The following is a 15,216-nucleotide window of genomic DNA, read 5'->3' as shown; positions in this document are numbered from 1 at the left end:
CACGAAACGGCCATAGAAAGGAAGTGATTTTAGGGGCACCTGGGTGGCTCAGTTGGTTAAGCATTGACTTCGGCTCAGGTCATGATCTCACAGTTCATGAGTTCCAGTCCTGCATCAGGCTCTGTGCTGACAGCTCAGAGCCTGGAGCCTGCATCTGATTCTCTCTCTCTCACTCTCTCTCTCTCTCTCTCTCTCTCTCCCTCTCTGCTCCTCCCCTGCTCACACTCTGTCTCTCTCTCTCAAAAACAAATAAACATTACAAAAAAAGAAAAGAAAGGAAACTATTTTGATCCTGAAGTTCTTGAGGAGCCCCCAAGAGGGATTTTTATTACAGAATATTTAATAGAGAACAAACACGCTTTCAAATATATGTTGTCAGCAGCTTTTCAAACGGCTGTCAGTGACTCTTGCCTCCTGAGGTTCACAGTCGGGTGTAATCCCCCTCCCAGCGTGGCTGGTGTGTGACGTGCTTCACAGGTAGAGAATACAGCAATGAAGAGAGCACGGCAAAAATAATGGGCTGTCACTGCTGACATTAGGTTATAAAGGCTGGCTTCCTCCTCGCTTACCTCTTTTGCTTCGGCTCACTCTGATGAGGCCGGCTGCCACGCTGTGAGCTGCCCTAGGGAGAGACCTACGTGTCAAGGAACCAAGGGTGGCCTTTGGCCAAGAGCTGTCAAGGATCTGAGGCCCTCCGTCCAACAACCGGTGAGAAACTGAATCTTGCCAACAATCACATGAGTGAGCCTGGAAGCAGATATTTCCCTGTGGAGCCGTAAGTTGATTGCAGCCCCAGCTGACAACTTGCGGCCTCTGAGAGTCCCTGAGACGGAGGACTGGGATGCGCACAAACGCTGTGTGTCGCTTTACGTTGTTAAGCTTTGCGGTAATTTGTTATGCAGTGAGAGATAAGAAAAATTTTTAAAAATCGTCTGGCCTGCCAGCTGCTTGAAGAAGCATTGGTTCCTTCAAAGCCTCCTGTGTGCCTTCTTCCCACCCCACCCTACCCCTTTCTCCTGCCAGAGGTGACCACTACCCAGAATTGTTATCATTACACTGCTTAAAAAAAAAAAAAAATCATTTTAACACATGTATGTTTGCCTAAGCAGATTTTGTTACTTTACAGGTTTGTGAACTTCATACAAACAGAATTGCACTCTACGTATGCTTCTGTGATTTGCTTCTCTGATTGAAAATTAAGTTCCTGGGGCACCTGGGTGGCTCAGTTGGCTAAGCCTCTGACTTCAGCTCAGGTCATGATCTCCTGGCCTGTGAGTTTGAGCCCTGCGTCGGGCTCTGTGCTGACAGCTCAGAGCCTGGAGCCTGCTTCAGATTCTGTGTCTCCCTCTCTCTCTGCCCTTCCCCTGGTCTCTCTCTGTCTCTCTGAAAAATAAATAAACATTTTTAAAATTTTTTTTAAGAAAATTAAGTTCCTGAGATTGAGCCATGTTGATCACGTGGTTCATTCATTTTCACTGATGTGTATTTCTCTGTTGTCCTGTCCTTGGACGCTTAGAATGTTTTCATTGTTTTGTTATTGCAACCAGGCTCCTATGAACATTCTTGTGCATCACTCTTGGAACATATGAGCCAGGGTTTCTCTGGGGTATACACCTAGGAATGGACATTCCAGCTTATAATGGTATAAACATCTTCAACTATCTAATAGAATGCAATCTTTTTCCCCAAAGTGATGATACCACGTTACAGCCACAGCTGGAGTGCCTAAGAATTCCTTTGTTTTACATCTATTTGAGATTGTGTGATGTACTCATTTTTGCCTTTTGGATGGTTGTAAAATGACATCTCATAATTTTAGTTTGCAGTTTCCTGATTATTACTAAAATGCACATTTTTTCACATACTTCACTGAATGTTAGGTTTTATTCTCCTGTGAACTGCTTATTTACAGCTTTTGCCCAGGTTTTTATTGGGTTGTCTTTCACTAATCAATACACACGAGTTCTTTCTATATTCTGATACTACACCTTGTCAGTTATATGTGTTGCAAGTTTATTCTTTGAATTTTTGGAGGATCTTTTCATTCTTTTTTATGTATTTTGAGGAAAAGAAGTTAAAAAGTTTAAGGCAGTCTAATTTATCAATCATATCCTGTATGATGTGCACTATTAATGTCTTGCTTAAGAAAACATTTTACTCAGGGCGCCTGGGTGGTTCAGTTGGTTAAGCATCCGACTTTGGTTCAGGTCATGATCTCACCGTTCGTGAGTTTGAGCCCCGCGTCAGGCTCTGTGCTGACAGCTCAGAGCCTGGAGCCTGCTTCGGATTCTGTGTCTCCCACTCTCTCTGCCCCTCCCCAACTCGTGCTCTGTCTGTCTGTCTCTCTTTCAAAAATAAATAAACATTAAAAAAAAAGAAAACATTGTACTCCCACTAGCTTGTAAAAACTTTATCTTGCATTTTCTTCTTTTTTTAATTTTCATTTTTAAAAAAATTTTTTTTCAACGTTTATTTATTTTTGGGACAGAGAGAGACAGAGCATGAACGGGGGAGGGGCAGAGAGAGAGGGAGACACAGAATCAGAAGCAGGCTCCAGGCTCGAAGCTGTTAGCACAGAGCCCGACGCAGGACTCGAATTCACGAACCGTGAGATCATGACCTGAGCCGAAGTTGGACACTCAACCGAGTGAGCCACCCAGGCGCCCCTCTTGCATTTTCTTCTTAATGCTTTAAAAGTTTGGCCTCTCACATTTAAGTCTACTCCCTCTGAAATGGATTCTTTTCGGATGGTATAAGGTATCCATTAATTGGATAAGAATATCCAGTTTCATAATTTTTCAAAAGAACAACCTTGAACAAGTAGCGTGTTGAGTGGTCCATCCACCGCTCTGCAGTGCGGTCTCTCACACAATCAAGTTTGTGTGTAGGTGTGGTCTGTGGGCTCCACCTCCATTGTTCGGATTATATATTCCTGTATCAATAACATATGTCTTAATTACTCGAACTTAACAATAATGTCAGTGTATCCTTCTTTAGAAGGGTCAGGCTTGTTCTGGTCCTTTGTTTTACCATATACATTTTGCAATTATTTTAAAAAATTTTTTTAACGTTTATATATTTTTGAGACAGAGAGAGACAGAGCATGAACGGGGGAGGGTCAGAGAGAGGGAGACGCAGAATCCGAAACAGGCTCCAGGCTCTGAGCCGTCAGCACAGAGCCCGACGCGGGGCTCGAACTCACGGACCGCGAGATCGTGACCTGAGCGGAAGTCGGCCGCTCAACCGACTGAGCCACCCAGGTGCCCCACATTTTGCAATTATTCTAATTAAATTCGAAGAAAAATGCTGTTGAGATTAAAATTGTACCGAATCCGTAGGTCTATTGGAGGCAACTGGTGATATTCTACCACTAAGTTTTCCTACCCATGCCATGTCGTATCTCTCCAATTGTTTGGGACTTCTTTTAACGGTTTTCCAAAAGAGTTTTGTCATTTTATCCATATTTTCTGAGCTCCAGGTTCAATACCTTTATTTCTCGCTGTTGCTATCATAAATGGTATTATTGAAAATTTATATTTCTTGTTGCTACCATGAAACACAATTATTGCTATATATCCAGCAACATTAGTAAACATACATTAACTAATAACTTACCTATAGATTTTTTTGAGTTTTCCATGTAAGTAATCATAATAGCTCATTCACTTTCTTTTCTAATCATGTCTAGATAGGATCTTAAGTACAATCTTATATAAAAGTGGTAATAGCAGGCATTCTTGGCTTATTTTTGGAAGAATTACCATAATACTTATAAATGTGATATTCACTATAGGTTTATTGAAGGTATTTTTTTGTTTTATCAGATTAAAAAACTCTCTTTCTGGGGTGCCTGGCTGGCTCAGTCAGTAGAACATGTGACTCTTAATCTCCAGGTTGTGAGTTCGAGCCCCACGTTGAGTGTAGAGATTACTTAAAACAAAACAAAACAAACAAACAAACAAAAACTTCTCCTTTTCCTAGCTTATTAAGAGTTTTATCATGAATGAATATCGGATTTCACTGAATGCTTTTTCATACCTGTGATGATCATATGGTTTTCCTTCACTAATCTGATGTGGTAAAATTAATAAATTACTTTATGTTAAACTAACCTGGTGTTGTTGAGATTAATACAGCTGGGTCACAATTTACTGTCTTTTTAAAATTTTTTTAATATTTATTTATTTATTTATTTTATTTTAGAGAGAGAGAGAGAGAGATAGAGCATGAGCAGGGGAAGAATAGAGAGAGAGAGAGAGAGAGAGAGAGAGAGAATCTGAAGCAGGCTCCAGGCTCTGTGCTGCCAGCCTGATGCAGGGCTCGAACCCACGAACTGTGTGATCATGACCTGAGCTGTAGTTGGACACTCAACCTGTGGAGCCACCCAGGCCCCCCTATTGTCTTTTTAAAAACAATGGTATTGATTAATTCAGGCTCAGTAAGTTTATGAAGTCCATGAGTGAGATTGGCCTCCAATTTTTCTTACTGTACTCTTGCTGCTGTTTTTGCAATCAAGATATAATAACTCAAAAATTAGTCAGAGAGTTGGGGCACTTGGGTGGCTCAGTCGGTTAAGCGTCCAACTTCGACTCCGGTCATAATCTCACAGTTTGTGAGTTTGAGTCCTATGTCAGGCTTCAAATAGTGTGTCTCCCTCTCTCTCTCCTCCACCCCTGTTAGCACTCTGTCTGTTTTTCTCTCTTTCTCAAAAATAAATAAATATTAAAAAAATTTTTTTAAGTAAAATTGTTTTCTTTTCTCTGGAAAAATACATGTAAACTTGAAATTATCTATTCTGTAAGTTATTGATAAGATTTGATGATTAGAACCTTTTAGGATTTGTCCATACTGTGAAAAAAAATGTTTAACTTTTAACCATAGATTAAATTTCTCTTGGGGCGCCTGGGTGGCGCAGTCGGTTAAGCGTCCGACTTCAGCCAGGTCACGATCTCGCGGTCCGTGAGTTCGAGCCCCGCGTCGGGCTCTGGGCTGATGGCTCAGAGCCTGGAGCCTGTTTCCGATTCTGAGTCTCCCTCTCTCTCTGCCCCTCCCCCGTTCATGCTCTGTCTCTCTCTGTCCCAAAAATAAATAAATGTTGAAAAAAAAATAAAAAAAAAATAAATTTCTCTTCATAAGTCAGTTTTTTAAATTTTTTAAAAATGTTTATTTATTTTTGAGAGAGACAGAGCCAAGTGAGGGAGGGGCAGAGAGAGGGAGACACAGAATGTGAAGCAGTCTCCAGCTCTGAGCTGTCGGCCCAGAGCCTGACATGGGGCTTGAACCCACGAACCTCAAGATCATGACCCGAGCAGAAATCAAGAGTTGGATGTTCAACCAACTGAGCCACCCAGGTGCCCCTATTAAGTCAGCTTTGATAACTTTGGTAAGTGGTGTAATGGTAAAGGCTGGTTATCCAGAGTGGCTATATGGTTCCACAATGTCGGCTGGGACTTAGATTCCTTCGTTTTTCTGCTTAGTCACATACCGTATGCTTATAACTGGCTTGTCACTGGCTGGTTGTCCTCAAGCATGATGACTACACTCCAGGTAGGATGAAGTGAAAAGGTAAGGGAACAAGACCTGGTCTGCATGGAGACCGACACCTGGCACAAGGTTTTCACTGCACTGTAAAAACTGTGGAAGTGAGTGCACTATGCCTTTGAAAAACACGGAGGAGCCGGTAACCACGAGGATGTGGAATTGGGTGGCTATTGCTAAATTCTATTGCAGCTCTAGAAAAGACGATTAATAAAAAGCTAAGAGTGATTCACACGCAACTGAAAGCCAGTTATGAAAGCCAGAGGGTTTCCTTGGCGGGACACAGAGAAGGACTCGTCTCTGCAGTGGGGTAGCAGAGAGAGCTGAGGCCCAGGCCCAGGGCTTGATCATCAGAGCAGTCCTGCTCCCGAGAAGATTGAATTCCCAACCAAGGAAGGTCTGTTATACCCAGGGCAGGGCTGTGTTTGGGAAAGAATACTTTGACACTTGTGTCTCGGGTTCTCTGGGTTGATGCCCCTGAGAATGGGCCCCTACTTGTCAAGGCTCCTCTAGCTACTGCTGCCACCAAGTGCCCAGCCTTCCAGTAACAGAGACCAATGCTGAGTGCCCAACTTGGCAGCATTCCTTGAGAGGACCAAGCAACCGCCGAGTGGAAAGTTGAATCGAGTTGCTGTCTCGTGTTTGGGAAGAGCCAGCGATCGGTTCTGACAGGACTAGACACGTATTTCAGGGATGAGTCTGCCTGTAAGCCTCACAAGCACCACCGTCCGAGAACTACAGAGAGTTTGATCAGCTGGCACATCACGCCAGACCAGGGGCCCCACTTTTCAGTGAGAGAGTGTGGGAGTGGGTCCGTGATCACCTGCTTTCCTGGTTGTCTCATGCGCCGAGCCACCCAAAAGCTTCAAGCCTAACTGAGCATCGCGATGGCTTGTTGGCGTCACAGCTGAAGCTATAGTCCACAAGTAATATTTTATTTGAATACTATCCATCCTCATGGGTCCAAAAGGGGTGATCTCACATCACATCACTCACAGCTGGTGAATCTCATCTTTTCACGACTCGGGGCTCTGAAATTTTAGAGGTCTTGGTCCCCAAAGGGAGGAACACGTCTGTCAGCGTAGACAGCAGGAGTCCATTTGAACTGTAAGCTGCATCTGCTACCCGGGCACTTCAAGATCTTTGTGTCCAAGGACCACGAGGCAAAAAAGAGGAGTCGCCATTTTTGGTGGGAATTTTGTCAAGGTTTATCATTTATCCTGATTATCATTAGGAGAAACTTAGGGTTTCTGTTGCATGATGAAAGCAGCAAAGAATATGAGGAGGACCCAGATCTACTCGGGTGCCCCTTGGCTCTCCCTTACTCAGTTTTGATGGTAACTGGACAAGTGCAGCAAACCTGTCCTGAAAGGGCACAGTCACCACAGAACCCAGACCCTTCAGAGAGGAGAGTCTGGTTCATGTCACCATATAAGCCACTGAGACCAACATAACTCTGACTTGAGAGGGAGGAAAATCTAGAATGGAGAGCGGAACAGAGGAACGATGAGTATTAGTTGCCGCTCCAATACCAACTGCAGTGCTGGGGGCTGTAATTCATCTCACTAACCTTCCTCTTCCCCAGGAAGAGCAGCCTGGCACTCTAGAGCTGCTTTCGGAACATAGGGGAAGAAAGGGATCTGAGCGTGTAAACTGTAGCGGACAGAGAGACGCATCACACATTTCAAGGAATTCATTCATGTCATCTAAGTTGTTGCATTTATGGGCGTTATGTTTTTTATATGTTCTTATCCTTTCAGTACTGTGGTATTGTAGGATAACTCTGCTGTATTTCTAGTATCACTTACTTGTGTCATATTCTTTTTTATAGTCTAGCTAGAATTTTTGAATCTTACTGATTTTTAAAAAAAATTTTTTTAATGTTTATTTATTATTTTTGAGACAGAGAGAGACAGAGCATGAACAGGGGAGGGTCAGAGAGAGAGGGAGACACAGAATCTGAAGCAGGCTCCAGGCTCTGAGCTGTCAGCACAGAGCCTGACGCGGGGCTTGAACTCATGGACCGTGAGATCATGACCTGAGCCGAAGTCAGATGCTTAACTGACTGAGCCACCCAGGCGCCCCCTGATTTTTTTAAACAGTTTTTGGGGGCACCTGGGTGGCTCACTCAGTTGAGCGTTCAGCTCTTGATTTCGGCTCAGGTCACGATCTCACAGTTCGTGAGATCAAGCCCTGCATGGAGCTCTGTGCCAACAAGTTGGAGCCTGCTTGGGATTCTCTCCTCCCTCTCTCTCTGCCCCTCCCCTGCTCCTGCTCTCTCTCCCTCTTTCTCAAAATAAATAAATAAACATTTTTTAAAAATTAAAAAAAAAAACCCAGCTTTTAGTGTCATGGATGTTTCTCATTTTTTACCACCATTTCTCAATATCCTTGCCAAAACTGCATAACCTGATTAAATGTGAAGAAACATCAGATAAGCTCAAACTGACAGTTTACAAAAATAACCAGCCAGGGCTTTTCAACAGTGTCAAGGTCATGAATAACAAAGAAATACTAAAGAACCATCAAATCTAGAGGCAACAAAGGAGACATGATAACTAAATGCAGTGTGGCATCCTAGATTAAATTCTGGGCCAGAGAAATAACATTAGTGAAACAATTGCTGAAATTTGAGTAGGGTCTATAAATTTGTAAGTAATGTTGTTTCAATGTTAACTTCCAAGTTGTGATAATTGTATATAATATGTTATCTTGTGGGAAAGGTAGATGAAAGTATATGGGAACTCTTTGTTCTCTTTTTGCAACTTTTTTGTAAGTATAATATTGTTTTAAAATCAAAAGGTTTTAAAAAATAAAAACAGCACAGGGGTGCTTGGGTGGCTCAGTTGGTTGAGCATCCGACTTTGGCTCAGGTCATGATCTCATGGTTTGTGGGTTTGAGTCCTGCACTGGGCTCTGTGCTGACAGCGCAGAGCCTGGAGCCTACTTTGAGCTCTGTGTCTCCATCTCTCTCTCTGCCCCTCCCCAGCTCATGCTCTGTCTCTCAAAAATGAATAAACATTAACAAAAAATAATTTTTTTAAAGTAAAAGCAGCACACAGTTGAACTTTACATTGCTATCCAGTCTGACAATCTCTGTCTTTTAATCAATTGTTCAGACCACTTATATTTAATGTACTTAGTGACATAGGAATGTTCATCTCTACCATCTTGCTATTTGCTTTCTATTCATCTCATTTGTTCTATGTTTTTCCAAAACCCTTCTTCTCCTAGCTTCTTTTCAACTGAGTATACTTTAGTATTCCATTTGTCTCCACTACTGACTCATTGACTATACCTTTTTGTTTTATTTCTTTTTAGCTGCTCTAGGATTTATAGTATTTTAAAGTATCACTATTAGTCTTTTTAAAGAACCAGTTTTTGGCTTTGTTGATTTTCTATTGTATTTTTAGATTTTAGTTCATCAAGTCCTGCTCTTAATTATTTTATTCTTTTTAGGTTATTTGGGTTTATTCTACTTTATTTTTCTAATTCATTGCAAAGGATGTGGTCACAGAGCTCTTCACACAAATGCTTCCTTTTCATTCTGGGCCAACAGCTACTCTATATTTCCCAGCCTTCCTGTCAGATAAGTGTGATCACATGACTGGGTTCTAGCCAGTGAAATGTGGACAGAAGTTATGTATCCATCCATGTTCACTGTTCTTTCCCATTAACTTAGATATAGATAATCCAAAGTTCAGTGGGGCTCAGAGTATAATCTCTGAACCAACAAAAGCAGCATGTTAGAAATGCAAATTCTTGGACTACAGACTTAGGTGAGGCCTACAGAATAAAATTCTAGGGGGTAATACCAAGCAATCAGTGTTTTAACAAGCTCTCTAGAATTTCAAGCTGAAATGAAAGGGCACTAATCAGTAATATGAAAACATATGAAAATACGCAATACCTACAAGAGTAAGTATAGAGTCAAATTTGGCATATTTGGCATATTCTAATACTGTAATATGATAGAGTGTTAACCACTTAATTCTAGTATCAAGGTTAAAGGACAAGAATATTAAAAATAACAATAAAAAACATAATAGACTCTTAAATATAGAGAACCAATAGAGGGTTGCTGGAGGGGTTGTGGGAGAGGGGTTGGTGTAAATGGGTAAGGGGCACTAAGGAATCTACTCCTGAAATCATTGTTGCACTATATGCTAACTAACTTGGATATAAATTTAAAAAATAAATTAAATAAAAATAAATTAAAAATGAAAAACAACTAACAATAGCTACAATAATTTGTTAACGAATACACACCATGAAAAGAGGTAAATTGTGACCTCAAAAACGTAAAAGCTGGGTGAGTAAAAGGGTTAAGTTTTTGTATGCAGTCAAAGTTAATCATTAACAATGTAAAGTAGACTCCTATCTATAAGATGTTTTATGTAAGCCTCATGGTAACCACAAAGCAAAAATATACAGTAGATTCACAAAAGGTAAAGCAGGAAATCAAAGCAAGCCAGGAATGAAATCATCAATCCACAGAGGAAAGCAGAAAAAGAAAGAAAGAAGAGAGGGCACAACAAACAGCCAGAAAACAGTTAATTAGATGACATTAATAGTCCTTACCTATCAGTAATTACCCTAAACGTAAAAATTAAATATCTGAAAAAGAAGTAAACAATCCCATAGTACCATCAAAAACAATAGAATACTTAGGAATAAGCTTAACCGAGGAGGTGAAAGATCTGTATGCTGAAAATTATGAAAGAAAATGACAAAAGAAAATGAAGATTACACAAATGGAAAAATATCCTGTGTTCATGGATCACAAGAATTAATACTGTTAGAATGTCCATAGTACCCATCCATAGATTCAATGCACTCTCTCCCAAAATTCCAATGCTACTTTTATAGAAATAAAAAAAAAAATCTTAGAATTCACACAGAACCACAAAAAAACCCTGAATAACCAAAGCAATCCTGAGAAAGAGGAACAAAGCTGAAGAAACCACACTTTCTCATTTCAAACACCTGTATTTCAAAGCTATAGTAATTAAAACAGTATATTGGCATAAAAACAGACACATAGACCAGTGGAATAGAATCAAGATCCCAGTGGGGCGCCTGGGTGGCTCAGTCGGCTAAGCGGCCGACTTCGGCTCAGGTCATGATCTCGTGGTCCGTGAGTTCAAGCCCCGCATCGGGCTCTGTGCTGACGGCTCAGAGCCTGGAGCCTGTTTTGGATTCTGTGTCTCCCTCTCTCTGACCCTCCCCCGTTCATGCTCTGTCTCTCTCTGTCTTAAAAAAAAATAAATAAACGTTAAAATTAAAAAAAAAAAAAAAAGAATCAAGATTCCAGAAATAAACTCATGTATACATGGTCAACTAATAATCGACAAGGAGGCCAAGAATACCTAATGGGGGAAAGATTGTCTTTAAAAAATTTTTTTAATGTTTTATTTATTTTTGAGACAGAGAGAGACAGAGCATGAACAGGGGAGGGGCAGAAAGAGAGGGAGACACAGAATCCGAAGTAGGCTCCAGGCTCTGAGCTGTCAGCACAAATCCCGACGCAGGGCTCGGACTCACAGACCGTGAGATCATGACCTGAGCTGAAGTCGGATGCTTAACCAACTGAGCCACCCAGGCACCCCAAGATTGTCTTTTTAATAAATGGTGTTGAGAAGACTGGATATTCACATGCAAAAGAATGAAATTGGACTCCTATTTTCCACTACTCACAAAAATTAAGTCAAAATGGATTGAAAACTTAAATTTAAGACATGAAACTGTAACACTCCTAGAAGAAAAGATAGGGAAAAAGCTCCTTCACAATGATATTGGCAATAATTTTTTGGATGTGACACCAAGAGCAAAAATTAATAGGTGGTGCTACATCAAACTAAAAACCTTCTGCACAGCAAAAGAAACAATAAAGCAAAATGGAAAAGTAACCTGTGGAATAGGAGAAAATATTTGCAAACCTTCTATCTGGTAAGGGGGTAATATCCAAAACACATAAGGAACTCATGCAACCTAACAACAACAACAACAAAAAACAAATAATCTGATTAAAATGGGCAAATAAACTCAGTAGACATTTTTCTAAAGATGACCTACAAATAGCCAACAGGCATATGAAAAGATGCTCAGCATCACTAATCATCAGGGAAATGTGAATCAAGACCACAATGAGATATCACCTCACACCAGTTAGAATGGCTAGTATCAAAGAGACAAGAGATAACAAGTGTTGGTGAGGATATAGAGACAAGGGAATCTTTGAGCAGTGTTGGTGGGAAAGTAAATTGGTGCAGCCACTATCAAAAGAGCATGGTGGTTCCTCAAAAAATTACAAAATAGACCCAGCATCTGAGCCAGCAATCCCACTGTGGGGTATATATAAAAGGAAAGGAAATCACTGTCTTAGTGAGACATCTGCACCCTGAAGTTCACTGCAGCATTATTCACAATAGCCAAGACTGGAAACAACGAATGAACAGATCAAGAAATTCTGTGTCTATATACACAATGGAATATTATTCAGCCATAGACAAGAAAGAAATCCTGCCTTTTGTGACAACATGCTAAGTGAAATAAGTCACACAGAGAAAGACAAATACTGCATGATCTCATTTATATGTGGAATCTAAAAAATGTGAACTCAGGGGAGCCTGGATGGCTCAGTCGGTTAAGCATCTGACACTTGAATTCTGCTCAGGTCATGATCTCACAGTTTGTGAGTTCAAGCCCTCAGTCAGGCTCTGTGCTGAGGGTGCGGAGCCTGCTTGGGATTCATTCTCTCTCCTTTTCTCTCTCTCTGTCTCTCCCCAGCTCTCTCTCTCTCTCTCTCTCTTTCTCAAAATAAGTAAACTTAAAAAAATCAAAAATAAAAAAGCTGAACTTACAGAAATAGAGAACAGAGTGGTAGTTACCGGGGGATGCAGGGAGGCAGAGGCAGAGGAGAAATGTTAGTCAAAGGATGCAAACTTCCAGTTCTAAGATGACCAGGTTCTGGGGATCTAAAGGACAGCATGGTGACTATAGTTAACAATACTGTACTTAAATGCTCTAACCACATACACACAAAAATGGTAATTATGTGAGGGGATGGAGTTGTTAACTTCTTGTGGTCATCATTTCGCAATGCGTACGTGTATCCAGTCATCAGGTCATATACTTCAAACTTAGACAATATTATATTTCAATAAAGCTGAGGCAGGGCAGGTGGAAGAAAATACTTTGGTAATGGTATGGGAAAAATACACCTAGTACTTCTATTCTCTGAATTTTTTTCCCCAAATGATGGCATTTTCCCTACCTGCTTACAGCTTATCTAAGATAGGTAACATGTATTTTTTGTTTTAAACAATACCAGAAAAACACAACAAGCCTTCCATGTGATTTGGATACAGGCTGAGGTCTAACAACCACGGCCCTAGGCCACCTTGGAAGGCAAATGTTGAGAATGGTAGAGCCTCCATCAGCTAAGTCCCTGAAGAACTGTTAGAGAGGAACCAACCTGCTCCTCTAAGATCGTAAAGTGAGCAAGCCGTAAAATGTCTATCAGTTTCAGCCTCTGTGCATCTGAGTCTCTAACTATGGTGCCTTAGCTAACCCTAACTAATACAAATGCGTACTTCATTAATTTTCAGTCTGTTTGTCTTTCTAATATATGGGCAGAAAAATTTAGATTTTTCTCTAAGGACTGTTTGATTTGCATTCATCAGTTTTGACATTTAGAACTTTGATTATTGTTCAGCTCAAAATATTTTGTCCGTGTGGTTGAGCAGACCTACAGTTTATTTGGAAGCATGTGTCTAAATTTCCAAATTTATGAAGTTCTTCAATTATTTATTTGTTGATTTCTAGTTTGATTGCATTGTGGTCAGAGAACATCCTCTGTATGATTTCAACACTTTGAAATCTGATGAGGTTGCTTGGGTCAATTTCTATAAATAGCGTGCATATTCTGCAGATGTTAAGTGCAGTGTTGTATGCGTTTCCATTGGGCCAAGGTTGTTAACCGTACCCTTGAAGTGTATATGCTTACTTTTTTTTGTATCAATTTTTGAGAGAAGTTTGTTAAAGACTCCCACAATTGTGGATTTGTCTGCTTCTTCCTGTGGTTCTTTCAATTTTGGATCTATATTAGGAAATTTTATCAGGCATATGAATATTTTAAATCATTGTATATTTGGTGAAACAAACCTTTTATTACCACACGATGATGTCACAACCTTCCTGAATTCTGGTAATGCTTTCTTGCATTAAAATCTGTTTTCTCTGGTAGTAATTTGGTTACATCTGTTTCCTTTGGGTAGTATTTTCAAGTCTCATCTTCATTCATTCTTTTACTTCCAACCTTAATATGTCCTTATGGTTTAACCATGTCTCTCACAAGTAACTTTTTGTTGTTTTTAAATATCAGTCTGACAATCTTTAAACTGGAGTATTTGGTCCATTTTCACTAATATTAACCACTGGGTTATTTGGATTTAAAGCCTATTATTTCTGGGGTGTCTGGCTGGCTCAGAATGCAACTCTTGATCCCGGGATTGGGAGTTCGAACCCCACATTAGGCATAGAGTTAACCTAAAAAAAAAAACTATATAATTTCAGTGGTTTATCTCTCATTTCTGGCACTCCTTTTATTTATTTTATTTTTAAATTTATTTTTGAGAGAGAGAGAGAGAGGGAGAGAGAGAGAGAATGCACACAAGTGGGGGAGGGGCAGAGAGAGGGAGACACAGAACCTGAAGCAGGCTCCGGTCTCTGGGCTCCAAGCTATCAGCACAGAGCCCATCATTGGGCTTGAGCCCACGAACTGTGAGATCATGATCCGAGCTGAAGTTGGATGCTTAACCGACTGACCCATCCAGGAACCCCTCTGGCACTCCTTTTAAACTGATTTTTGAAAAGAATAATTTCATATGTTCTACTTTGACTGGTATGGAAGTGGTACTATTTCCATTCTTTCATTGGTTATCCTCCATTTTACAACACACGCTTAACATTTATTTTTATTTTTTCAATGTTTATTTTTGAGAGAGAGAGAGAGAGAGAGAGAGAACATGAGCAGGGGAGAGGCAGAGAGAGGGAGACACAGAATCCAAAGCAGGCTCCAGGCTCTGAGCTGTCAGCACAGAGCCCAATGTGAGGCTCGAACCCACGAACCACGAAATCATGACCTGAGCTGATGTCAGACACTTAACTGACTGAGTCACCCAGGCGCCCCCATACTTAACATTTAAAATGAATTAAAATCTTCATCTTCCACCTGGGTAATGGGAAGCTCATAGAATACTTGAACTCCATTTATCCCCTTCCCTTCTTTCATAAAATCGTAATGTGCTATATTTTGGTCAAATTTTTAAAAATCCCATTATTATTATTGCCCACCTAACTTACTTTTTCATGTAGCATTTTTCCCTTGCCTCGTAGGCCTTCCATCGTACTTCTGCCTGAAGTGCATCTTTTAGGATTTCCTTTGATGACCCACTGATGGCGCACTCCCAGTTTAAATTTTTCTGAAATTTCTTTATTCCATTCTCACGCCTTAAGGATTTCCTGGGTTTAAAATTCTAGTTTGAAAAAAAAAAAAAAAAAAAGGGGGCGCCTGGGTGGCGCAGTCGGTTAAGCGTCCGACTTCAGCCAGGTCACGATCTCGCGGTCCATGAGTTCGAGCCCCGCGTCAGGCTCTGAGCCATCAGCCCAGAGCCT

Source organism: Herpailurus yagouaroundi, unplaced genomic scaffold, assembly GCF_014898765.1.
Source record: "Herpailurus yagouaroundi ecotype Mexico unplaced genomic scaffold, PumYag 159, whole genome shotgun sequence".
NCBI lineage: Eukaryota > Metazoa > Chordata > Mammalia > Carnivora > Felidae > Herpailurus > Herpailurus yagouaroundi.
This window is presented reverse-complemented; position numbering follows the sequence as displayed.